Genomic DNA, 24,354 nt, shown 5'->3' with positions numbered 1-24,354 from the left:
CAAGAGACTGCCTAAACCAAAATAGTATATATCTATATATGTCATCTGTGTTTGTTCATAAGTACAAAATAAAGTACTTGATACTTGTGGAGGAAGAGTTTGTTATAACTTTTATTAAATGAGTTTTATATTTGATTCTGTTTTAATTCCAGTGAAATTTGATCAGAAACTTTACATTGTTATTTGATTAGAATTTTAAAAATTAACTCTATGAACCTCACCTAATAATAATAGGTGGCATTTAACTCATTACTAGACAGCCATTGGGTTGTTAAAGAAGAATTATATTAATTAGCCATCTAATTGTCTAAGAGACAGACAAATATTAATAATACTAAGCAAATGGTGACTACTATCTTAGTTTATGTGTTTTAATGTGGCCTCGTGTCTTCAACTGTCACAATTTTCAATGTAATTTTATCATCCTTATCACAATCCTTATAATTATTTATGTTCAATTAACATCGTTATTATTAATATTTTTGTTCTTGATATTATTTTCTTTAACTGGATGGGGCTTTGCTTAATCTGGAGTAGCAAATATAGTTATTGTTTTTAGCAGCTTTATCATTTTGGTTGTAGAATGGTTATAAGTATGATATAAATGGGGATGGGACCATGGCAATATGAAAAGCATTTGTTTCTCCATTTACAGCTTTTAAGTCACCACTTTGTATATACATATAAATGCTTATATATAGACGTGTGTATGCATGTATACTGCACAAATTTGTATGTGTGTACACTACTCAGTTGTATAATTTGATATATCATGCAGATGTTGTATTGTAGTAGTATTTTGGCATAACTGGTTAGCAGCTCATCAATTAAGGGTGGAGTGCACTGGGTTACTTCTGGTTTGCACAGTTGGGATTTTTTTTATTATCACCATTTTTTTATTGCATGAATGCAAGGATGGATGTCCTACTACATAGCTGTCCCATTCCTCTCTCTCTCTCTCTTTCTCTCTCCATTGTAATAACATAAACTGTTCATCTATAATCACCATATGTGATGGGTGGTTTCTGAGAATCGGAAGCTTTTTTTTTATTTCCATTCTTGGGACAGATTTCTGAATTTCCTGAAAAGAACAAAACAATAACTACTACTACTGCTATCCAGAAAGGACGGCCACTAATCCTAGGAAAAATATAAACGTTACAACACTCCCTTTCCCTTTCTTTAAAAGTCCATTCTTTTGATACATGTGTGTATAAGGATGACACATGTGTGTAATGAAACATTCTGTTAATGCTGGTTATGTTTCATAACTTAATTTTTCCATCACAACGTAAAGAAAGAGCTGGTAAGGTAACTCTACAAGATTACTCGACTTGCTAGACATAACAGCCACCTCACACCCACTGTCATACAAAAGAAAAAGCATTTGGTCAGTATATTTCATTGCCTGGAAAATAATTAACTGCTTGGTCATGGCTGGAGCACCTTTGATTATAGGTGTGTTCAGTTACAACTAAGCTAAACAATCTTGTAGAATGAGTTAGGATTTTGTTGTTTTGTATTTAATTGCATTTATCAATATTGAAAGTAGATCTATACTTTCTACATTTGTATATCATATACATACATATATATATATATATATATATATATATACCCCCACACACATAGACTGACTGGTGTGATGGTTGGTGACCGAGTTCGTTTAGTTACCATAGTAATTTAGTTACTCTCTCTCTCCCTTTATGTATGTGTGTGTGATATCAGAGTTGTAGTGGTGATGATGATATTGTCACAGCAGCTGATATACATAGTAACGATAGTTTATTATAATGCATTAATGAAGTAAAATGTATTGTCTCAGCAGGGATATCTGGATAGCAAGACAGTATGTTAATGGTAGCTGATCATGTACATATTCACCCACATACTGTGCAAGGTATGAATGCATATTCATGTGTGTACTTGTGTATGGAAATAAATGTATGTGTATTTACGTATGAGTGACTATGACCTGATTGTCTGGAAGGAGATATATACCGTTGTGTGTGTGTATGTGTGTGCTCCCCTTGTCCAACTTTATTTCCTCATGACTTTCTTAAAAATGCTTATTTCATCATAACAAAATTTTTGTGAAGATATTTTTGATTATATAGATTTATAATGTGTTGGGAAAAAAATGAGAGAAAAAAAACCTCCTGACTTTCTCTTCATAATTTTGTTAAAAATACATAATCTTTGATGGAATTTTGCAAAGCAGCACATTTTCGAGGGCATACATTAAGACTGTCAATAAAATTTTGGAATTTTTTTTTATTTGCAGTTTTCTTTCATTCTCGACTACCATCACTGACTTTGTTACCACTAATTACTGTAACTTTAGCATTTTTTCATCCATTTTTTGTTTTGTTCAGAGTTACGTTTGAAACATCAGCATTATATAATCTACACTATTGGAAACATCTCTGCATACATATAAATACATTTTCATTTTATGTCTGCTTTCCATGCTGGCATGAGTTAGACAGTCATTTCTTATTGAGAACTGCATCACCTGAAGGTTGGTGCTTGTATGTGTCATTTGTCTTGCTTTGTACAGCTGGATGCCCTTCTTATACCAGCCAATTCACAGAGTATATGGGATGCATTTTCTCTTGGTACTAACACTGCAGGTGGTATTATAACTCCTCATTGAGACAGCATTAAAAGGACTTCACAACCCTAGGTTCCTCAGCTCATTTGTCTACCATGAAGCAGTGTATGTTGTGCACTTTTCATGGCCCTAATACTGTTCACTCCAGTAAGAGTGTAGTAGGATGCCTTGTACAGAGTCAAAGTTAGGTGTAATCAATAACTTACCATGTGTAAACCCAAATATATGTACATATATATGTATAAATATCAACATTAAATGTATATTTATCCTTGAATATATATGTGTATTAGTGTTTATCTCCCACATTGCTGGACAACCAGTACTGGTTTGTTTACATCCCCCAAAATACCCATTCAGCAAAAGTGGCCAATAGAATATGGGCCAGACTTAAAAACTAATTACTGGAATTCATTCTCGCTTAAATTTTCGTGACGTAGTACCATTTTTAAGTCCTACATAATTATCTGAAGTCATTTAAATTTCATATGGCCATTATTTAATAACTTTATCACTACAAAGCCTTCACAACAGACATTTGTTTATTCACTAGTAGCAGACCACGTTAGTTGTGAATAAACATTCTTCCCCAAACTGAGTCTAATATTAAGATGCAAATGTTTAAAATGAAATCTAATGCGACATGCTCAACTCTTAACAAACCACTCTCTCTGAAGTACAAGTTAATAGGTAATACTTTCACTGCAGACAATAGTGTTTAGCATGGAAGAGAAGGTATAAAGATGCCTTTCATGTTTACATTTCCAGACTGGATCCTGTGGTTAGATAGTATCAAATAGCATTAGATTTCGTTTCTTTATATTTACATCATCGTAATATCAAAGTCCAAGGGGTTTGTATATGGAAGACAGACATTAAATGGTGATGATGATAGAGATACATGTGTGTGTGTGCATATGTATATTATTGATATATAGTTGAATATATTGTATATATTATTGACGTGTGTTTGTTTATGTATATATATGTACACAGGCATAGATACACACATATTTTAATATATGTATATTGATGTGCAAATATATATATATATAAATTGATAGATAGAGACAGTTGGGAAGATAGATAAATTTATATATTCTGTCCCATTCATTGTTTTCATTATTTTGAATCACATTGTTCAGTGGTAGATCCAACAAAAAGACCACAGGCCAGCTCCTTTAGTGGCAAAAATATTCGGTTTCTTTTTTATATGTATTTGTGTATGTATATATATATATAAAGTATAGTCAGTGGCTATACATAGAAAGAAGTGACAATCAAGGACATCTCGTTGGTAATAGATTTCTTGTAAAAAGAAATGCAACAAAAGATCTTGGTTAATCATGGAAAATGCGTATATCATAAAAACTATCATATAGGTCTTTCTAGTTTATGTTCACAAAAAAAAAAAGGTATCTTTAAGTTATGTTTGGTGATGGATGGTTCAGTATACAATGTATTTGTGTACTCAAACATGTATATCTTAGTTTGTGAAAACTAATTTAGTTTCTAATGAACTGCAACTAACCATAGAAAATATATATAGGGAATTTATATATAAAGTATAATTTGTATACTGTCATGCATATGTGTTGGTTCTTGCTCTGTCAACAACTTGTCTGCTTGCTTTGCACTTTCGAAGGAGTTAATGACTGGAATGGGATCAAAACAAAGCCTCGTAACAGGTTTGTCTAACCCATCCTAGCATAGAAATTCATCAAACTAAACAAGTGGTAGCTTACATCCATCCATCTCACTCTCTTTCTGTGTGTGTGTGTATGTGTGTATATATATATATATATGTGTGTATATATATATATATATATATATATATATATATGTATGTGTGTATGTGTATATATACATTCACATGCACACACATTTATACATTCACTTACTTTTTAAAGTCTTACTTATTCTCTTAGCCTGGTTTGCTGAACTGCCACAGTATGGGCTCATAAATTAACACTGGTTGTCAAGCAGAGGTGGGGGCCTGAAAATAAACACAAGGATGCATACACACACACACACTCAAATGCATGTGTGTGTGTGTAATATTTAATACATAGGCATTGCTCTATGTATTTTGTTTTGCCTATGCCTTTTCAGAAGATAAACTATTTACATGTTTCAGTGACTATTATGGAACCTAATTAAACTATCTTGAACAACTTTATATATTATATATCCTCTCATCATCGGAGCAAAAGCGTGTAGCTTCAATAATGTGCAGGTATATAAAATAATTTCGCATTATAATTTTCTCTTAAACATGAATCAGAATGACCTAAGTAGATAATTTCAGCCGACTCCACTTGTTTTCTTTTCTTTGTATTTCTAGAGACCAGTAACATGAGTGGGTGAATAATATGCATGGATTCTTTTCACTGTATAAATGTAGTCATGAAGTTCTAAATCCTTTTCGTATGAGGTTCTAAATCCTTTTACTTCATTATGTAAAAAGTACACATAGGTACAGGCACTTTTGTGTGATAAGACACTCGCCCTAAGTGCATGGCACAGAGAGCAAGTGTCTTCTGTTATAGCTTTGGGCTGACCAAAACCTTGTGATGGCTTTGGTAGATGGAAATAGAAAGAAAGAAGCCCATTTTATACATACAGTAATCCCTCGCTATATCGTGGTTCACCTATCACGGTTTGTTATTTAAGCTTATGTCGACTCCTCCATGGTGGTGTTTTGCATTTATAATAAAATAGATATATATGAATTATAAAAACAATAGTAAAAGAGTATACAGTAGTGTTTTTACTTCACGATTTTCACCTATCAAGGGATTACTGCATGTGCATGTGTATGTGTGTGTGTGTGTGTAGACAGACAGATAGATAGATATACACACACTCACACTACTACTACTTATATTATGATATACAGACTTAGTTCTCTGCAATGTAATGTTATAAAGTGTTCCGTCGATGATCTGTTGCACCTGGAACATCCAATGCAGAGTTCCAAACAACCTACCTCTATGATGAGATATATATAGGAACTAATGATGTGTGTTTCATCTATGCGGACGTGCACACTGCTTGCTTGTATCGTTTAGATGGAATGCGTAGAGGCAAATTATCTAAGGCCCATATACTCTTACTATTGCCAACTCTCACCTGTGTAGGCAATACTTCCCTATGGTCAGGACATGGAAGATTGAAAACGAATGACAGTAACACACCACTATTGTGCTTTGTCAAGACAAAGAGACACTAACACACTCTCCCACACGATAGGCTTCTTTCAGTTTCCATCTATCACCAGTACCTACTAGACTTAGGGTGGCTTACAGCTTTTATGAAAGACACTTGCTCTAGGTAACATGCAGTGGAACTGAACCCAAGACTGCATGAATGGGAAACAAAGTTCATAACAGCATAGCTGTATCTGCAGCTACACACACACTCTTGTGTTCTACGTTGAATGGGTCAATAGGATCCAACGGATTGAGGTTCTCTATTGTGCTCTAGTATCAGCTTCTGCAGCCAGAAGCCTTTTCTAACATCAACCACTTTGCAGAGTATGCCGGGTTTTTTTGTGTTCCTTTCTGCCTCTAGCACTGCAGATTGGAAGACTAAGTGCCAAATGTGGGCCCCGTAACTGAAGGAGAATAGAAGAGGGTATGATATTTTGGTGGGGTGACGAGGAAGCGTCAAATAACACGAGTATTATAGATTTATAGTTGTGAGAAGGTGGTAGTTGAGAGTAACAGAGTAAACACTATTGGGGGGAGGTTGAGTATGATTGGTGGGGGTGAGAGTTAGTGAGAAGGGCGGGGGGCTCAGTGGCATTGTTACAAGCTGAGTTGTAAGAAGTTGGGTCCAGGGCTAGCCAGCATTATAAAGCGAATATGGACGGGAGATGTGAGTGAAATGGGAACAAGAGAGGGAGAAATAGAGGAGAGTGACATGAAATCAGGAGAGACGTTAACGGAAAGGGGTTGGGTCCGATGGAGAGAAATGAGAGGAGGGCGTTTCGGATACAGAATAACCGGGGAAGAGGACAGTGATAGAAAATGAAGCAGAGGGTCCGGGAGCAATAAATGTGTGTGCGCGCGTACAGTTTTTTTTTTCATGTGTTATCTCTATATATTTGTACTTAAAAGTGCATGTATATATGTATACACATATGTATGCATGCTTATATGTATATATGTGTGCGCGTGCACATGTGCATATTCTTGTGTATACCGTGTTAATGTGGATGAAATGAGAAGGGAAACTAGTGCCTCTCATCTTTGTTATTTGTTCGTCTATCATCGCAGTCGATATCGGCTTGAATGAAGACTTCCCCCTTTATTCCGGCCACAGTATTTGCTAAGGTCTCTTTTGGCTCCGTTTAAACACACATGTGCACTTAAAATATTAGATAGAGAACATAACCAGATGTAAATTTTCCAGTCTTGCGTGTGAATTAAAAATTAATTAGTCTCGTGAATCTGTCCGAAGTCCCTCTCGATCTCTTATCTCTCGTCGTTGACACCATTGTTGATGATGATGATGATGATGTTAGTGGTAATTGTAAATAAGAAGCCATCTGTTTGTTCAGCTTGACAGTCTACTGGATAAACGGACCACGATAAAAAGACCTCTGCGTTGTCGTCGCTCGACCAGCTACAAAATACATATCGAATCACTTTCAAATCACTTCAGGATGTTTTTACAGTAGCACACATTCCATAATGCAAATTACGCATTCTGTTATATGGAGCCGATTTCTTTTCACACAGAAAATGGATGGAATGGCCACGGGTCTGATGCATAAGGAAGGGCTTATCTTAGGGTAAGCAATGAGATAGTTCGTGTGTACTTATCGTATTCGTACACTTTGCTGTTTATGATGATAATGAATTCCCTTTTTTAAATAGCGTGTATTCTTCATAAGTTGGTCGAGCTGCACTTATGTGGTTATCATGTTTAAATAGCCTTCGGATTTCGAAATTGTTTTGGTTGTCAAGGCATTTCTCTGTCGGTACACACCCGTAACAGCTGACAAGAGTAGTAGTAGTAGTAGTGGTAGTGGTGGTGATAACTGTTGTAATCGTTATGGTAGTGGTGGCAGTGGAGGTGGTTGTGTCGGTAGTGCCACTCGGCTGCATCTCCAATCTTCCGACGACCGCCTAAGCATGTGCGAGGAGCGATTGCTCGCGCGCGTGTGTGTGTGTGCTGTCCATTCACTTTCCGTCCTAACTAAGCAAGTCAGCTGTGTCCCGAACGTACTAAACACAAATAAAGCAAGCAGACCAAAAGCCAACTAAACCAGCCAGCAAGTACTCTTGTACTATTTACATTTTGTTGTTTGCTGCTGTAACTGCTGCTGCTGTTGTTGCAGCTGCTGCTATTACTGTGGCTGCTGCTGTTACTATAGCTGCTGCTGCTGTTTCTATCGCTTTCACTGCTGCTGCTGCTGCTTCTTTCATTGGATCCGAGCCGCACAGCTTCACAGGACAGGGCTCTTTCACTTTGACGTTTTTTTTTTAGTTATAATTACATACATATGTATGTACGTACATACATAAAAGAGTATGTATATATGTGTATATAAGATATGTATATATAGTAGAGAAAGAAAGCGGAAAGAGATCTCTTATTGAAATGAAAAAACGGAAAAAAAAAACTGCTTTCTGTGAGGGTTATTGAATAGTTTTTCATTGCAAGAGCGATATAAGTCTGCTGCTACTGCAAACCGAGCGAGTGAGTGGCATCATTTCTTTTCCATTTTTTTTATTGTTAATATCATTGTTTATTGTCTTTTCTTATGTTATCGTTCGGGCTTGGATTTTTGTTTTTAATTCTGCTTCTTTCTACCTCGATTTTGTGCCTTTCATAAAACCAATCCGTCCAACTATACAGATATGTAATTGTGTCCTCTGCTTATCTATGTAATGATACCGAAACGCAATATTCCTTGATGTTCACACATGTAAAATGTGTTTATATACTTGTACACGAAAAAGAACGCATTTTGAAAACAGAAGATATTTACATTTTGTTACCACTTCACATCTTTCTTATCAGGTTTGTTTTTGAACACGATGGTTTCAGGTGTGTGTGTGTGTGTAGCCACATGGAATATAGAACCATTTTGCCGAATGCATTCTATATCTATGTTGATGACAATCAAAACTGTATAGGATTCACCTAGTTTATATTTCCTGTTAAATCCGTCGATGTGACTGCATGTCTGTGTGTATATGAGCTCATAAATATGCTGATACGGACCGATCTAAAATCACAACCTGGATAATAATCGGTTTATGCCTTCACTCTTACACGCACCTCACAAAGCGAAAGGAGGACAAAAATAAGATCTCGTTGACTTTTTCTACGATGGCTTGGTTTTTATTTTATCATATTTTACTCAAACACTTGAGAGGTGGTAGATTCTGTATTATGTTGCAGTTTTATACTTTGTTTATTTGGCCATTGATGTTGTTGAGTAAACCTTGGTCGGCTATTTTTCAGCGGACTTATTAAATCAAGGCTCGGGAACGATCGGATAATATGTAAGATGTCTTGTGTTTAAATCATATGTTGTCTTGATAAACAAAGCTAAAAAATATTCTATCCTGTCAACCAGTTAGTATGTAACCTTCTGTGATTGATGAATTTGGATAACACAGCTGACTCGGGTGTATAGATGAAGAGTTTGTGTGTAATATGCTGAGATATTGTTGTTTACTGAAAGTTTCCTGTGTGCGTGTGTGAACATATTATGTTTATATATTCTGGATTTAAACTGTTGGTAGTACTTTAACATTTAACTGGGTCAACAGTTCCGTGCTCTCCGTGTGTACATAAACGCACATTATTTTCATCAGAATTTTGTGACATACGATGTTTCTGTTGGTAAAAATCAGTTAAATAGATTTTAAAATAGGTTTTGGTTGATGTTGGTCCGTTTTGATGAGGTGCATCTGGTCGTGACCATTAGGTTTTTCTGTTCAATGTGCAACCCTATATTGTTTTTTTTTATTCTTTAGATGCTAAGGTGAATTTCAATGAAATTTCACTGCTATGTTTGGTAATTCGAACCAAGACGTAGAGTTTCTTTCGTCATGAGGCATTATGAAAACATTTGTCTAGTCATCCGTGTGTGTGTGTGTGCAGCAGCACTCCCCTCTCACATTTTCTCAAATTATATATATTTAATTGTAGTTCAGAGTGACAAAACATTTTCGAATTAGAAACGAATGGTTTTGCTTTTTTTGTGTGTGTTTGTTTGTTGTCAACGTTTGGAAATAATTTGTTCATTGCATTTAATTTCTTTTTTCTTTCTTACTTATTATTTCCTGGTCCCATTCCCTGTTTTTAGTGAAACTCTTTTTTTCTTGCTTTCCATTCGCCAGTTTTATAAATTTGTTGCCAGAGTTTATTCATAGTGGTGGTGGTGGTCTGTTTATTTCCTATTATTTTTGTCCCTTATATAAATAAATAGCAAAGTCAACAGAACTAATTGATATTTCGTTGTGAAAATAAGGCGTAAGAAAGGGTGGAGAGAGTGACTACCTTGCAGGTATCTTAATTTCTTATTATCGGCAGATGACTTAATCGGATTAGCTTGTCGGCTTGCAAAAAAAAAAAAAAATCACAATAATAATAGTAATCGTGATTTCTTGGGGTGAGAATAATTATTATAGGGAAAGTACAAATGCGAAATACAAATAACAACAAACTAGAAACAGATATTCGCATCAATAACAATAAAGTCATACCAAGATCTATATACGCCAACACTGTAACAATATAGGATCCATAAAATAGAAGGCAGGTGGATACCATAGAGGTAATTCTAATTAACCTACACACTACCCTTCATTCAGTTCTTGACATCAGCCTACAGTCTCATACAGTAACCCCATTTAACCACTTCAATTTCACCGTTCACACCTACACCTTCCTCTTGTAATTGTTTCTAGCGTAGGTACAATGCCTGAAATTTGAGGGAGTGGTGGCATAGATAATCGATTACATCGACGCCAGTACATGAATAATACTTTTATTTTATGGACACCCCGAAAAGATGAAAGAAAGGCACACTTGATCCCGGGTGAGATTTTAACTCAGAACCATGGAACCACACCTACCACAAGGCATTTTTTTTCTGTCGCTCTAACAATTCTGAACAATAACTTGATTTTGTCAATTAGAAAATGTAAGCTTCTCTGACGAGTGCCTCATGTTATTACAATCTGTGGGTGTTGTCCGGTAGTTCAAGATGAGATGTGTTGAGAATAGCTTCTTCTGTTGTTGCACCATCACATGGTTTGTTATACAGTAAGCTCTGTATTATACGTGTAAGATTGTAATTTCGATTTTGATTGTTGTTGTTGAGCCCCAGGTCATCTCTGGCCGGGCAAACTATGACCATCACATTTTTCTGCATACTACGTCCCTTTTTAAGACGGTAGGTTGTGGTTTGAAGAAGATTTGACTGTTGTTTCTAACATGTCGAACGACCAGATAGATGTCCTGTCGTTGGCCTGTTTTGATCCACTTGATAACCGACTAAATAAAGTATGGTTACCATTGAACGATGACAACAATACGCACATGTTTCTTTATCTGCTTATTTCGTAGTAACCAGCCCTTGCACCGTCTCTTCACTGCTGCTACACATTGACAAAGCGTTAGAATTCTGTCACAATGAACAGACCGCAGTTTCGCTTATGCATCAAGAATTACACAGTTGTTTCCCCTGGTTGAGCAGTGACTGCAGAAGTTGCTTTTAAACTTAGTACTAATAATTGTTCCATTTGAGGAGTATTTCAAATTACATTCCAAGTCACATGTGAGTCTTTAATTAATATACTGAGTATGATATTAAATTAGTTCTCTTTTCTTCTTCTTTTGTTTATTATATTGTGGTTTTCAATCTATTGATGTACGTACGTTATACGTGATTTCTATGTATGACAAAGATAATGAAAAGTGTGCTCTTTTATCCTGAAATATTTTGTATATTTCTGAACTTAGCACAAATCTTGCATCTTTTGGGAAAGATTTGTACATAATATAAGGTATTAAGCATGCATATATATATATATATACATTGTGTACTGACGGGTTATGCATGCATATTATTGTTTGTATAACTTACGAACTCACTAGTAGCTGGTTCTTCAGCTATATACTAAGACTGAGCCACAGACTTTGTAGAAATATAGTTAAATCCCCTTAAATTACATCTTACTATTTTAAAAGAGAAAAAGTTACATTGGCTGATGTAGTTTTGGTGTACAGAATGTTAAGTTAGTTTCTTGCCCACTGAAGCTAAAACTGGACTAGTTAAGGATATGTTTTGTCATGTGAACTGACCATGAACGATGCACATAGAAAATTCATTTATACTTTCTAACTTTCCTCAAACTTTTAGACTGAAACACCGTAGGCCTTTTAAATCAAAATTGAACTGTCCGCTTTGATGTGTGAGTGTGTATTTGAACACATGTATGTGTATTTTGTTGGTGTTTACCTCCAAAGTTTGACCTGATCAAGCATTTTATCATCAGAAGTTCAGTTGTGATTCACCACTCTTATTCCTATCTGCAGAGAACTTATGAATGCATAATAGGAAGTAAAAGGGTAGGGTCTAATTTTGGGAACATTTGACTGCTATCTGTGGCACGTTACATGGATCACATTGAAAATCATGGGTGTGTGTATGTGTTGTATATATGTACCTGTCTATATAGGTGTATGTGTGTGTGTGTGTGTGTGTGCACATGCATCATCATCATCATGTATCTATAAAATATTTTTTTCTATGTTGGCTTGAATTAAAGACTTAAGCAGTATTTTAGGGCTGGATGCTTTTCCTGTTGACAATTCCTACTTGCCCGTCAAGTAAAGTATTTTTCCACAGATTTTGGGATATGCTGAGCTAATGAATATATTCTTTACAGGCAATGTAAAAATTACACCACCATTTTCCTCAGATTGTATCCTATGAACACACAGGATGTCACCATTCACACAATGATGGACTAATCATGAAGCTGCTAATGATTTAAGAAAGTCTGAATTACACATCTGATAGTGAAATAAAATACCTATAAATGTACAAATTTTAGGGGCTCTGTATGGTAGAGGATCCAGAATTGATCTCACATGGGCTACCTATGATTACACTTTCGAATGCTTGTTTTGTTAATCATAAGAAATTGCATGTTGAGTGACTGGTAGAAAGCATTTATGTAGATGTAATTAAGTTAGCCCCATCCAAATACTGCTAACCTTTGTGTCCAAAAAATGTGTATGTTGGCTGTCATTCTGAGTATCTCAGGCAAATAAAGAAGGGTGCAACCACTGTTACTTTCTTAGGTTGTATTATGCTTTTAAAAGTCAGTTTTGTGTGTATTTAGATATATGTATATATGTTTGTGTGTGTGTGTGTGTGTATCATCTACTGTTTTGTACTTGGATTGGATCAAATGGAATTTGTTGAGACAGCTTTTCTATAGTTTGATGCTTTCCAATTGTCAACCCTCACTTGCTTCCAAAAATAGAAATATTTCTCCATGGTTGGTCATGTTTTCCCAAAGATTGGAGACAAAGTATGATGATGATGATGACATTCTTTTGCAACTAATGCATGATGTCAAGGCAAGAGACACTAAACACTGTATACATATACAGCTGGTCTCTTTCTTTTTCCATCTTCCAAATCCACTCGTTCATAGGGCTTTGGTTGGGTCAACCTTCTAAACGAGACTTGCCTAAGATGCTACACAGTGGGACCAAACTTGATGCCAAGTTGTTGGGAAGGAAACTTCTTAATCCTGCCTCCATGCTTTCTCCACTTCTGTAACTTCACAGTGTGGTGCTTATTTGTTTGTTTCCTCTCTCTTAATGTTTTTCCCATTTCAGCTTTGTTTTTTATTTACTATATCATCATCATTTTAATGATCTATTCTATCTTGCGTCAGATAGAAATCGTTGAGGCATATTTTCCTTGATCAGTTACCTTTCCTGTCACCGAGCCTCACCTGTTTTCAAGTAACCTATTTCCTTTTTCCCATCAGTATGTTGGAAATAGAAGACACTCCTTGTATGTAGGTTATGTTTGATTGCAACTATCCCACAATATCAAGGCAACAAGACACTAACACAGACACAGAGGAGCTTCTCTGAGAGTTTCTGCTTACTAAATCAATTCTCAAGGACCCCAACTACTTGGTTTGCAATTTGGTGCTAGTGCCTGGCTTTTTGGCAAAGTATATTGTATTGTAGCTCTGGACTAACCAAAGTCTTGTGAGTTGATACCTTGGTAGAAAGAAAGTGAATCAAAGCCCATTATATATATATATATATATATATATATATATATATATACACACACACATATATATGTTCATGTGTGTCTTTGTGAAACATTGAAGCTGTTTGGATAGTAGTGTTTCTTAATACTTCCCATAGTACATACCCAAGATAACAAATCACACTGTTTATGGGAAGTATTCTTTATTTTTTACTCTAGGCACAAACTCCAAAATTTTGGGGGAGAGGGGGCAGTTGATTAGATCGCCTCCAGTACACAACTGGTACTTAATTTTTCGAACCCGAAAGGATGAAAGGCAAAGTTCGCCAAAGTCAACTTACACATTAATTCAATGAAAAAGTAATACATTTGATTAAATAATTGAATGCTTATCATCAAAACTAAGACTATTTACTTTGCGTGAGTGTATGCATAAACATCTTATCTCTATATAGTAATAACCTATTTGGTTGGTTTATTTCTCCTGTCATGTTTATATTGCATAGAAAGAGGGAAAGAGAGGTACAGAGTGAGTCGACATAAGGAGTGCAAGATTAATGCTCATACTAGGCTTGGTAGCAGGTGGTGAGTAAAGGTAGGCTACACACACATGTTGAGAGAGAAAGCATCATTGAGACAGGAGGAGAAGTGGTAAATGAGAAAGTACTTATGCAAAAGAGAAATTTATTTTGTCTAATTTTATTTCAAGGTAATAAATAATCTTTTGATAATTAGTATTTCATCAATTTGTATAAGCACCAGGAAATTTGATCAGTTAAATTATAATTATTGGATGTACATCCAAAGTTACCTGTCATATAACTAGTAACACTCCAGTTGTTTTATAAGCGCTTAGATATCAATATTCTTACTCAGTGTTTCACTTGAAATTTACTCATAATTTTGTAAGTTGTTTCAGTTTAGTTATTTAATAAATTTGTGTGAGAGAAATGAAACTTCTTACAGAGCATTGGTTTAACCAAATATGATGTCATTTGAAGCTGTTTCGTTTTCAAAGCTACTTCTTTTATTATGAAATTTAGTTCAAAAAATAGTTTATTAGTAATTGAATTTTCGTATTTTTTGTCCATCTTTGTTTTTTCAATAGCCCACACCTAAATGACACATTTCATAAAAATGATCATGTGAATTTTAACAAAAAAACTTTTTTTTTATTGGAAGTTGTTAGGTTTATGGCTTTTGTGTATGTTCACACACACACACACACATTTCATTTTTGTAATAATTTCTTTTAAAAGGCTTGGTTAGTTTATTTACTTTTTTAAAAGTTTACTGCCTTACCAGTCATCTAATTATTAGTCAATAATTGCTCTACTACAATTTCCTCTAGGCTAGGAGTGGTGCCACCTCTAACTTCAGTATTGTTGTTGTAGTGGTAGGAGTAGTTGTAGTTGTTGTTGTCGTTTCATGTCAGTCAGATTACTCACACCTTCTGCTCTAAGCTTGTTTCAGTTTCTCATTATTCATTATTATTACCCTTTACTTATTAGTCCCTCATACTTCCGGATATTGCATGGTGTTGTCTACTATTTTTTTTTGTTATTGTTGGATATATTATTATTATTATTAATTTATTTTTCTATTTCAGCCTTCACTGAAACCTCACCACACACCATTATCTGGCTAAGGGGATCCATAATGATCCGTGTTATTAGTCATTTCCTCTGTTATGAAAGTTTATTTTTGGTAGTAATAGTGGTTGTTCTCATTGTTTGGAGGTAATATCAGTTGTTTCATTTCATTTATCATCATAATTAGGATACACCAATTTTCTGAAGTTGGTTATTACCTGATGCAAAATTAGTAAAACTATCTTCAGCTACATTTGTATCCTTTGTATAGTTATTTATGAGATTATGCGCACGTATCTGTATATTTATACAATTGGCGTTTTGCATATGCTATTTCATGGATGACCGAATGGTGGAACCTCTACATAGTTGCTGAAGCTGCTGGAAGTAGTAATAAAATTTCCCACTACTAGCATTTTCTGAAGCTAACCAGAGGCTGGAGTGTATAAGTGATGGAGTGCCAATCAGATAAGTGGCCCTTTTCTGTCAGTGTATGTAGCAACAGCAGCATTGTCCCTGATGTGGGTACAATACTCCATTGTGGGTCTCAATTGTGTCAGTGTCAGCAACTGTTGTGAGCTGAATATTTTCTGATCCTAAAGAGAAGGGCTAGGCTAAGGATGTACTTTCAACGGGATAAATCTTCAGTGATAGTGCAACTTAGCATTTGGAGTGATAGAGAGATTTAGTTAAATGCCACTCATGTTTAGAGATGGTGTTGTTTGGCAATGTTTTGATTTGTGTAACATGTGAGGTTTTTTTGGGGCTGTTAAATGAGACATAGTTGGCATAGCCTCACTGAAAGATGCTTTTAAGGTTTCTCAATGCAATCAATAAAGGTCTGATCTGTGGTATCAAGTTTGTGTATGGATGATGCTTGATTAGGGAATGTTTGTAGGGAATGAAAGATCTCATGTTATTTTTGTATGAATGGTTATTAGTGGATGTGGTGGCAAGTAGGTCATTCCTGGGGGAACTAAGAACTGACATGGTGTATGGGAACATTTACTGGTTGAAGGGACAATACTGAGATTAGATTCATTGTCAAGTTTGCATTGATTATGGCAGCAGGTGAAACATACACACCCTCATACATGTGCACCCACACACATTTTACATATCTTAAGACTTTCACTATCACCTTTATTCTCTGTTAAATGACTGGATATCCAATTGACTTTCAATTCAGAACAGCCAGGATTTGAGAAAAGTGCTTAAAATATACATCCTACTTTTTTACTGTCTCATCTTACCCTCATAGTCATATTACGGTCATTACTAAGAATATGGTGGTGTGGCCAGTTCACTGCCAAGCTTTAATTTAAATCATTTACTTTTTTTTTAGTTTCAATTACTCTACAATTTACTTTGTCTCTCCTCTTCTCCATGTTTGACACTACTGTACTAAGTCTAGTCAGTTGACTATATGCCAATTTTAAACTTTTTCTGTTTCTTTTTAAAACCAGTTTGTTTCATTGCATTAATAATTTTATTATTTCCACTAAATATAATCGTTATTAACCATTTTGTCTCCAGTGACATACACTGACTTTCAGTTACTTTTGAAAATAATCAAGAGTTTGATGGGAATTAGAGTTACTTTGTCATTATTAAACTTTTGCAGCATAACTTATGAAAAAGGTTCTTGTATATTGGAAAGTTTTAATTTAAATTTACATCTGAACTCCTTAAAATAGGAGGCTTTGTATTACATAAGTAAGCGCAGTCAGTGTCAGGTAGGTTTGAAAAAGTCTTAATGAATTTTGTTACCACTTCCACTACCAGGACAACTTTATAGTTTAGTTGTAGGTGTTGTTGTGTATCTATACCTTATGGTAGGCATGTCATTGTTACTTTTCAGTTGGTGTGATGCAAATTTTTATCTCATTTTCTTTTCCTTTAGGTTTTTCCTTTTAACTTTAAAACAATTTTTATATTGGATTAAATTTCTATTACAAAATCCTTTCCTCCACCCACAGCTACTAGTCATGTTAAATCTTATTTACATTTAATATGTCGATAACATTCATATGCACAAACATGTCTAAGCATTGAATTATTATAAATATACTCAATATAAATACTTCTTAAAACAAACAGTATTATGACAGTGAATAGACACAGGAATACTAAATTGCAAATAGATCATAAAGTTTTTTGGTATATAGTTTGTTGGTATGCAGGCATGCATACACTCAGAAACGCTCTCACACATTTAGTTCTATTTTAATAAGAAATTGTGCACTTAAAACACTTAATTTAATATAGTTTTTTTTTCTATTATTAACGTTATTATGATTGTCATTACCATCATTGCTATTGTTAATATGATTGTAAGATAACAGGAATTAGAGAGCAACCAAACTAAAATGTTTTATTGTTAAATTGCTTCTTTTTATTATGGTTGATATTCCACTATCATTGACTCCACTCTTTATACATTTTTTGGGGTCAACTTCCTTGAAATCATAGCATTAATATTGAATGGTCTTCAGTTTAGTATGACATGAAATGAATGTTTTTTTCTGGACTCTTGTTTCATGCTGCATGGAGATGAGTATCTCTTTAAATCGATCACATAAGTATAAGTAATATATTCAGATGAATTTGGTTGAATGCTTCCCTTCTACCTTTGAAAACCAAAACAGGCTCTTGGTTTTTGACAGGTACTCATTACAGACATAATTAGTAATGTGTCTACAAAATTATTTTTATGAATTCTTTCTTATTAAAATTGTTCATGTTAGTTGAGTCCTCCTTATGCACAAATATAAACATCAGTATTTACCATCCCTCACTAAGTCCAGTCTCTACTGCTTGGTCTTAATTTCAAACTCATTATCATTTTTTAGTAACTTACATTCTCCCCTTTTGTAGCATTGAAAGAAATTACTGTTGTAGTAAATATTGATGTTAAAAATGCTAAACACATCTCAAATTGACCAGAGTTTTGAGGTGTGTGGGAGTGGAGTTAGGTTGATTTTATCAACCCATCCCTTGACTGGTACTTTGTTTTACTGACCTGGGAGGGATGAAAGTTAAAATTGACCTCAATCGAATTAGAACTTAGAATGTTAAGAGCTGGAAGAAATGCCTCATAGCATTTCCTCAGCTGCTGCTTTTTTTTCTGTTAATATTTGCTATTATATTTTTTTAAAATTTTTGTTTCCATCTTTTTATTTAATTTGACTCTTGCTCTTTTTCTTGAACTGGTTCTCATGGGATATTTCAGTTTTGTATCATTAGAACAATACAAGCGTTATTAAAGCAGAAACAAAAATGTATAATTATTATAATTAATGGCTCTATTGGTGGTGGTTGTTAGTGGTAGTAGAAGTAGTAGTAATTATTGTTGTAGCAGCAGCAGCAGCAGTTGTAACTTTAGTTAGGTTTTGTCTCTATTAAAATTGAATATTCATTACTTGTGTGTTGAGTTTCCTTGTAAATTTGCATGGGTTGTTAAATGTTTTACCACTTGTCTATTCAGGCTGTCGAGTATATAATAGCTCAATTTAACTTTCAAAAGATATCCACCCCACTTTGATCTGTTAAAAACTTATCTTTGCTTCAGTATAGACCTTACTGTGTGTATGAGAGAGAGAGAGGGGGGTTTATGTGATTCACTGGAAGGTTTTCATATTAAGAAAGTGAAGGGATGAGAGAGAGAGAGAGAGTCATATTATCAGTTTGTCAGTTTCACTATTTCTATACATAGGTGGGAGGAGTTTCATTAAAGATTGAAATTAGCAACAAATTTACTGCTTGAAATAAGTCAAAAGTTCTTTTCTTATTTATCTGTTTCCCTGGTCAGTTTAGTTGTTTACTTAAACATATTCTCACTGAAACCATTTCTGAATAATGTGATAATTAGTCTTTTTTCTTACCAAAGCAATGTTTGTTTATTTTTTTCTCCCTCATTTCTAAATATTTAGTTATTACAACCAATATGTTTAAAAACTTTTGGGGGAGAAACAAAACTGTTAAAATGTTGGACAAAATGCCTTGTGGTATTTCTTTTGGCTCTTTACTTTCTGAGGTTAAATCCTAGCAGTGTTAACTTTTGCCTTTCATTCCTCTTGATTTAATGTTTTTGTCTGTCCTTACTTATAACTTTACATTAAATGCATGTGTATACACATGTACATATGTGCATGCCTGTGTATACACTCATACATGCCTCCAACACATGAAATCTAAGAATTTACTTATTAACCTGTTTACCTCTCATCTTTTCTTTATACTTTTATTAACTGGCTTTACAGGAAAAAGAAAGAAAATTAAAATATTTCTGTACATAAAGGCTTCACCAGCTTTGTATACACTTATGACAAAGAAAGTACCTTGTTATTTTCATGTAGTATCAACCAAATAAGGTTGAAAAATTTACCCTTCCAGACTCCTGTAACTTTTCTCTAAATGGGTTTCCTAAACTGGCCCAGTAAATCATTAGTTAAACCTCACAACCACCATCACCACCTCATTTATCAAATTAATCGTTTTAGCTTTTCTTTTTTTCTCATCATAATTTTGGCATGTAATATTTCTTTGCTTTTTGTTTTCCTTTTTCTTCTGCCTATTGAATCTGTTACGGAATCAGTACTCATACATAATCTGAAATTTATTTCATTTTGCTTCTCCACTTCAAAAACAGTAATATTATAGACGTAGGGTGCATGTATACATACACACAGGTATACATAGAACAATCATATGTATTTTACTGGAAAAAGCTGATTAGTTCTCTCATCTCTTCAAATGGATCCACAGAATAAATCCCGATCCTATGATTTCCCACTTTGATGACCCATTAGATGAAATGAGAGACATTTCACCAGTTAAACAGCTTTTTGAACTGAAATTAAATTCATATTCCTCACTCTACTTTGTTATTATAGCCTAGTGTTCTTTCTTCAAGTATATTATTATATATCTTGACGAGCATTACTGTGGTTAAGAAGTTTTCTTTCCAACCACATGACTTTAGGCTCAGTTCTACAGCATTGTACCTTGGGCACCTATCTTCTGTACTTCCAGACTGATCAAAGCCTTTGTATGTGGTTTTGGTTGACGGAAGCTCATATGTGTAGACCTTGTCTTGACATTTTGTGAGATGTAAATGAGTGTCACCCTCACAAACAGTGTCACTTATTTCCTTGCTTGGAAACAGGTGAAGTTTGACAACAGTAAGAGGCTGCAAGCATGGAAAAACAGCTGTTAAAAATTAACGATAGCCATGCTGATGATACATATATATCTATATAGATATATATGTGAATACATGTATGTAGATGCATGTGTGTATAATCTATACACAGATGTATATGTATGTATGTGTGTGTATATATTCATGTACATCCTTAAACACGTTATTAGGGTCCTGCCTACTTTCTTAGCCTTTGCTCAGTTTTTTTTTTTTAACTTATTGTGAGAAGTAGGTCATCAGCTTACAGAAGTTCCCACAGACAACCAGTCTTAAGCTCTGTTATGGTCAGAAGCATATCTAATAACTGGTGTCGAAAACTACATATACATGTGTGTGTGTATGAATGTGTGCACTTGAAAATGTATGTATGTGTGTCTGTTTACACACACAAAAAAACACACATATATGCCTAAGTGAAATATATACACACATACATACAGTGCCTTTGTATGTCATAGTTGATCATGCAGTTGCATCCTTTTAAACCCAGACCTAATTCATGCTTTCTTTCTCTATGCCACTGAGGTTGTCTGAAGGGTAAGCTGCTACAAGAGGGCTGAAGTAACTTGGCACTGATATCATTGCAAATATTGCTGTTAGAATTCTGAAGCATCTTTTCCTGCCCACTGTTTTAACAGTTCACTACTTTGGCATGATGTGTTTTTATTGATCCCTAAAGGATGAAGGATAAAGTTGACCTTAGTATTATCTGAATTCAGAATGGTGAGAATCAAACCTAATACTATCAACCATTCAATTCACTGCTCTATGACTGCCAGTTTGTCACATTTATATGTATATGTGTGCATATATGCATACACTGGTGACAGTTTTATAGTTTCTCTGTTCTACCTTACTGTTTGTAAATATATTCAAAGAAATGTATAAAATGGATATATAAGATGCAAAGGAAAATAAGGTGATGCACCATTCTTAGAATTGGGAGTTATCACAGTTAAAGGTTAAAATGAAAGTTCTAAAATGGGCGTCTGTAGTTATGCAACATGCAAACAATACTTTGTAAATATTGTAAGAAAACTTTGTATGTATAAGTGTAGAAAACTTGAAATGCAAAAGTGTGAATATTAAATGAAATTTTTGAAACAGATAGATATGAAATATGCAATATATGAAATTGAAAGCTTCAATTGAACCTTTCGAAATTGAAATGCATAAGTGTAAAAAATTGCATTAAATTGTAATGTGTTAAGTGTTAAAAATTGCAATATGTGAAGTAGACAGCTGAATATGTAAATTTAAAAACTGAGCAGTTTGTGTTATTGAAAACCCCTGCTTTAGAAATAACCGAACCGATATGTTATTGGAAGCTGTTATACACACACACACACACACACACACACACACACACACACACATACACACACTCTCTCTCTCTCTCTCCTCTCATATATGTATGTGTGTAACAAAGAAACACTTCTATGTTAACTTATTTGAAAAATAAAAAAAAAATGGAACTGATGTGTGTATGTATGTATATCTATACACACACACACACACACACATGTGTGTGTGTTTGTTTGTGTCAGAAACACTGATAGTGAATATTGGAAATAATGGATTTGCAAGTTGAAAATACTTATTTGCACAGAAACTGAAAGGAAACTTGAAAAAGAGGATTGTAGATATGAATGGAGAAATATGGTAGGGATACAGCTGAAAGAAGATATGTCCATATAATAAATTGCTGGAAGCAATGTGTTATATATGTAAACTACACTGAAAGGAAATATCAAAAGCAAATAGATTGGCAAATGAGAGGGTAAACAGTTATTTAAAAGAAAAAATAAATGAAATTAGAAAGACTGAAAAAAAAAAAAACTTGGAATATTGAAGTGTATGGGAAAAAAATTATGAAAGGAATTTTTATATAGGTACATGCATACGTATGTGTGTGGACATTGTTGAGAAATAAAGGAAATTTAGGGTAACTTAAAGTTTTGTTTCAAGAAACTGCTAGTGTCCTGTGTTGTGTACTGGATAGATAATTGAAAAAAATCAGATGATAATGTGATTTCACCTAAACAAAATCACACTCACACACAAAATTCCCATTCCCAAATTAGCGTGCCTTTATATACTCACAAGGTTGGCTACATTGCTCTCGCTATGGCAACAAACAAGATTCAATGAGATCTGTTTTGCAGGTTTGAAATTATAATTAGTACACTTAGGCTTCTGTGTTGAAAAAATATATATATACGTATTGAGACAAGATGTGTGTGTAAACAGTTTTTGATCTTAGTGTTTTTGCTGTGTAATATTAGTTTGTATATTATTGGGATCTCTTTTATGAGGTTTTTGATAATGTATGAATATCTCTCCTTTGGTTAGTATATGATTCATTAGTTTTAGTATTTTTAATAGGTGTAGTGCTTATATCTTTGTGACTGTTGTTTTATGGCTTGATCTATTACTTTGTCAGAATACCTGTTGTTGATGAATGCATTTCTATTGGCTTTTTTTATCTTGTGCTTTGTGTTTATACATGGAGACATTGTATTTTTAACAGTTTTATTTGTGCTGTTGTGGATGTTGAAGTTTCCTGGTTCTTTTAATTTCTCCATGTTTTCCGAGTGTATTCATTATGACAAATATGTTAGCCACATACCTGTGTATATTATATATGCATATCTTGTTACCACTATTTTTCTTTTGTGGCATTTAAAACGCTGTTAAAGTGAGCTGTAAGGGAGAGTCCTTGGCTACTCTATATTTTCTTTATGTCATTTATCTTGTCTACAGCAAAAGGCTATTTTGTGTAGGACTTTCTGAGATTTCTAAAAACTCTTCTTTTGACTAAACACATATACTGTCATGACAGGCTTCTGATTTTATAAAAGTTCCCACATATGAAATACTCAAAGTCGTGTGGGGTATAGTAGAAAATACTTCCTCTAAAGTACTGCACACTTGGTTACAAAGAGAATTTTCCTACTACATATAGTGTCAGTTACAACTGCCACCTTGTATCTGTTTACCTTCTCTAAATTGTAAATAATTTCATTAAATCAAGAATTAATCTTGTATTTAGTGTACCTGTTTTGTCTCTGTTGTCCAAATACATGCTAGCTCTATGAGGCTGTAGTTAACTCATTTTTGATTTAGTTACGCACATTACCCTAGGCAATATGTGTTCTCTAAACTTTTTGTATATATGTAGTACTTATATGTAGTACTTGTTTTGCTGACTGAGTCAGAAATGCTTTTCCTCAATATCTGCTTTTCCCCAGAAAATATCAGACTGTTTTTTCCTTATGTCACTTTCAAAAAAATGATCAGTTCTTGAGATTATCTTCCTTGTAGAGTGGTTGGAGAACATGTGGAGGTTCTGGGTAAAGTTGTTCCATTAGTCATTAATTTTGTGCTCAAGAACATGACACTCTCTCTTGTCATGATAAAATGCAGCAAGTACTTTCTGCAAAATGGTTGGTGATTGAATGGTCCTGCCATAGAAACCAACACTACATGATAAATGCATGCAGTGGTCCACAAGGCAGTCACTTCTGAAAAGAAATTAAATCATGATCACCCATCCACCCTATGCTACCTGGGATCATCATCTTCATCATCATTTAGCATCTGCTTTCCATGCTGGCATGAGTTTGATGGTTTCACTGGAACTGGTAAACCAGAGAGCTGCACCAAGCTC

At 34.4% G+C, this 24,354-nt stretch overlaps 1 protein-coding gene across 5 annotated transcripts in view; it reads left to right on the top strand.

Moving 5' to 3' along the window:
* LOC115215499 overlaps positions 1-24,354 on the top strand; it is a 135,721-nt gene that overhangs the window by 63,931 nt on the left and 47,436 nt on the right. For 2 of the 5 annotated variants that reach the window (XM_036506219.1, XM_036506214.1), the window contains exon 1: positions 8,063-8,323. The exons of the other annotated variants lie outside the window; for them this stretch is intronic. The gene's annotated coding sequence lies outside the window, so the exon portion shown is untranslated. Of the gene's footprint in view, positions 1-8,062; positions 8,324-24,354 lie in introns of those variants that run through there. 5 annotated transcript variants of the gene reach the window in all.

The sequence above is a fragment of the Octopus sinensis genome, linkage group LG9 (assembly GCF_006345805.1).
Source record: "Octopus sinensis linkage group LG9, ASM634580v1, whole genome shotgun sequence".
Classification (NCBI taxonomy): domain Eukaryota; kingdom Metazoa; phylum Mollusca; class Cephalopoda; order Octopoda; family Octopodidae; genus Octopus; species Octopus sinensis.
Note: the sequence above shows the minus strand (reverse complement) of the source record. Positions and strands in the feature narration are given on the sequence as shown.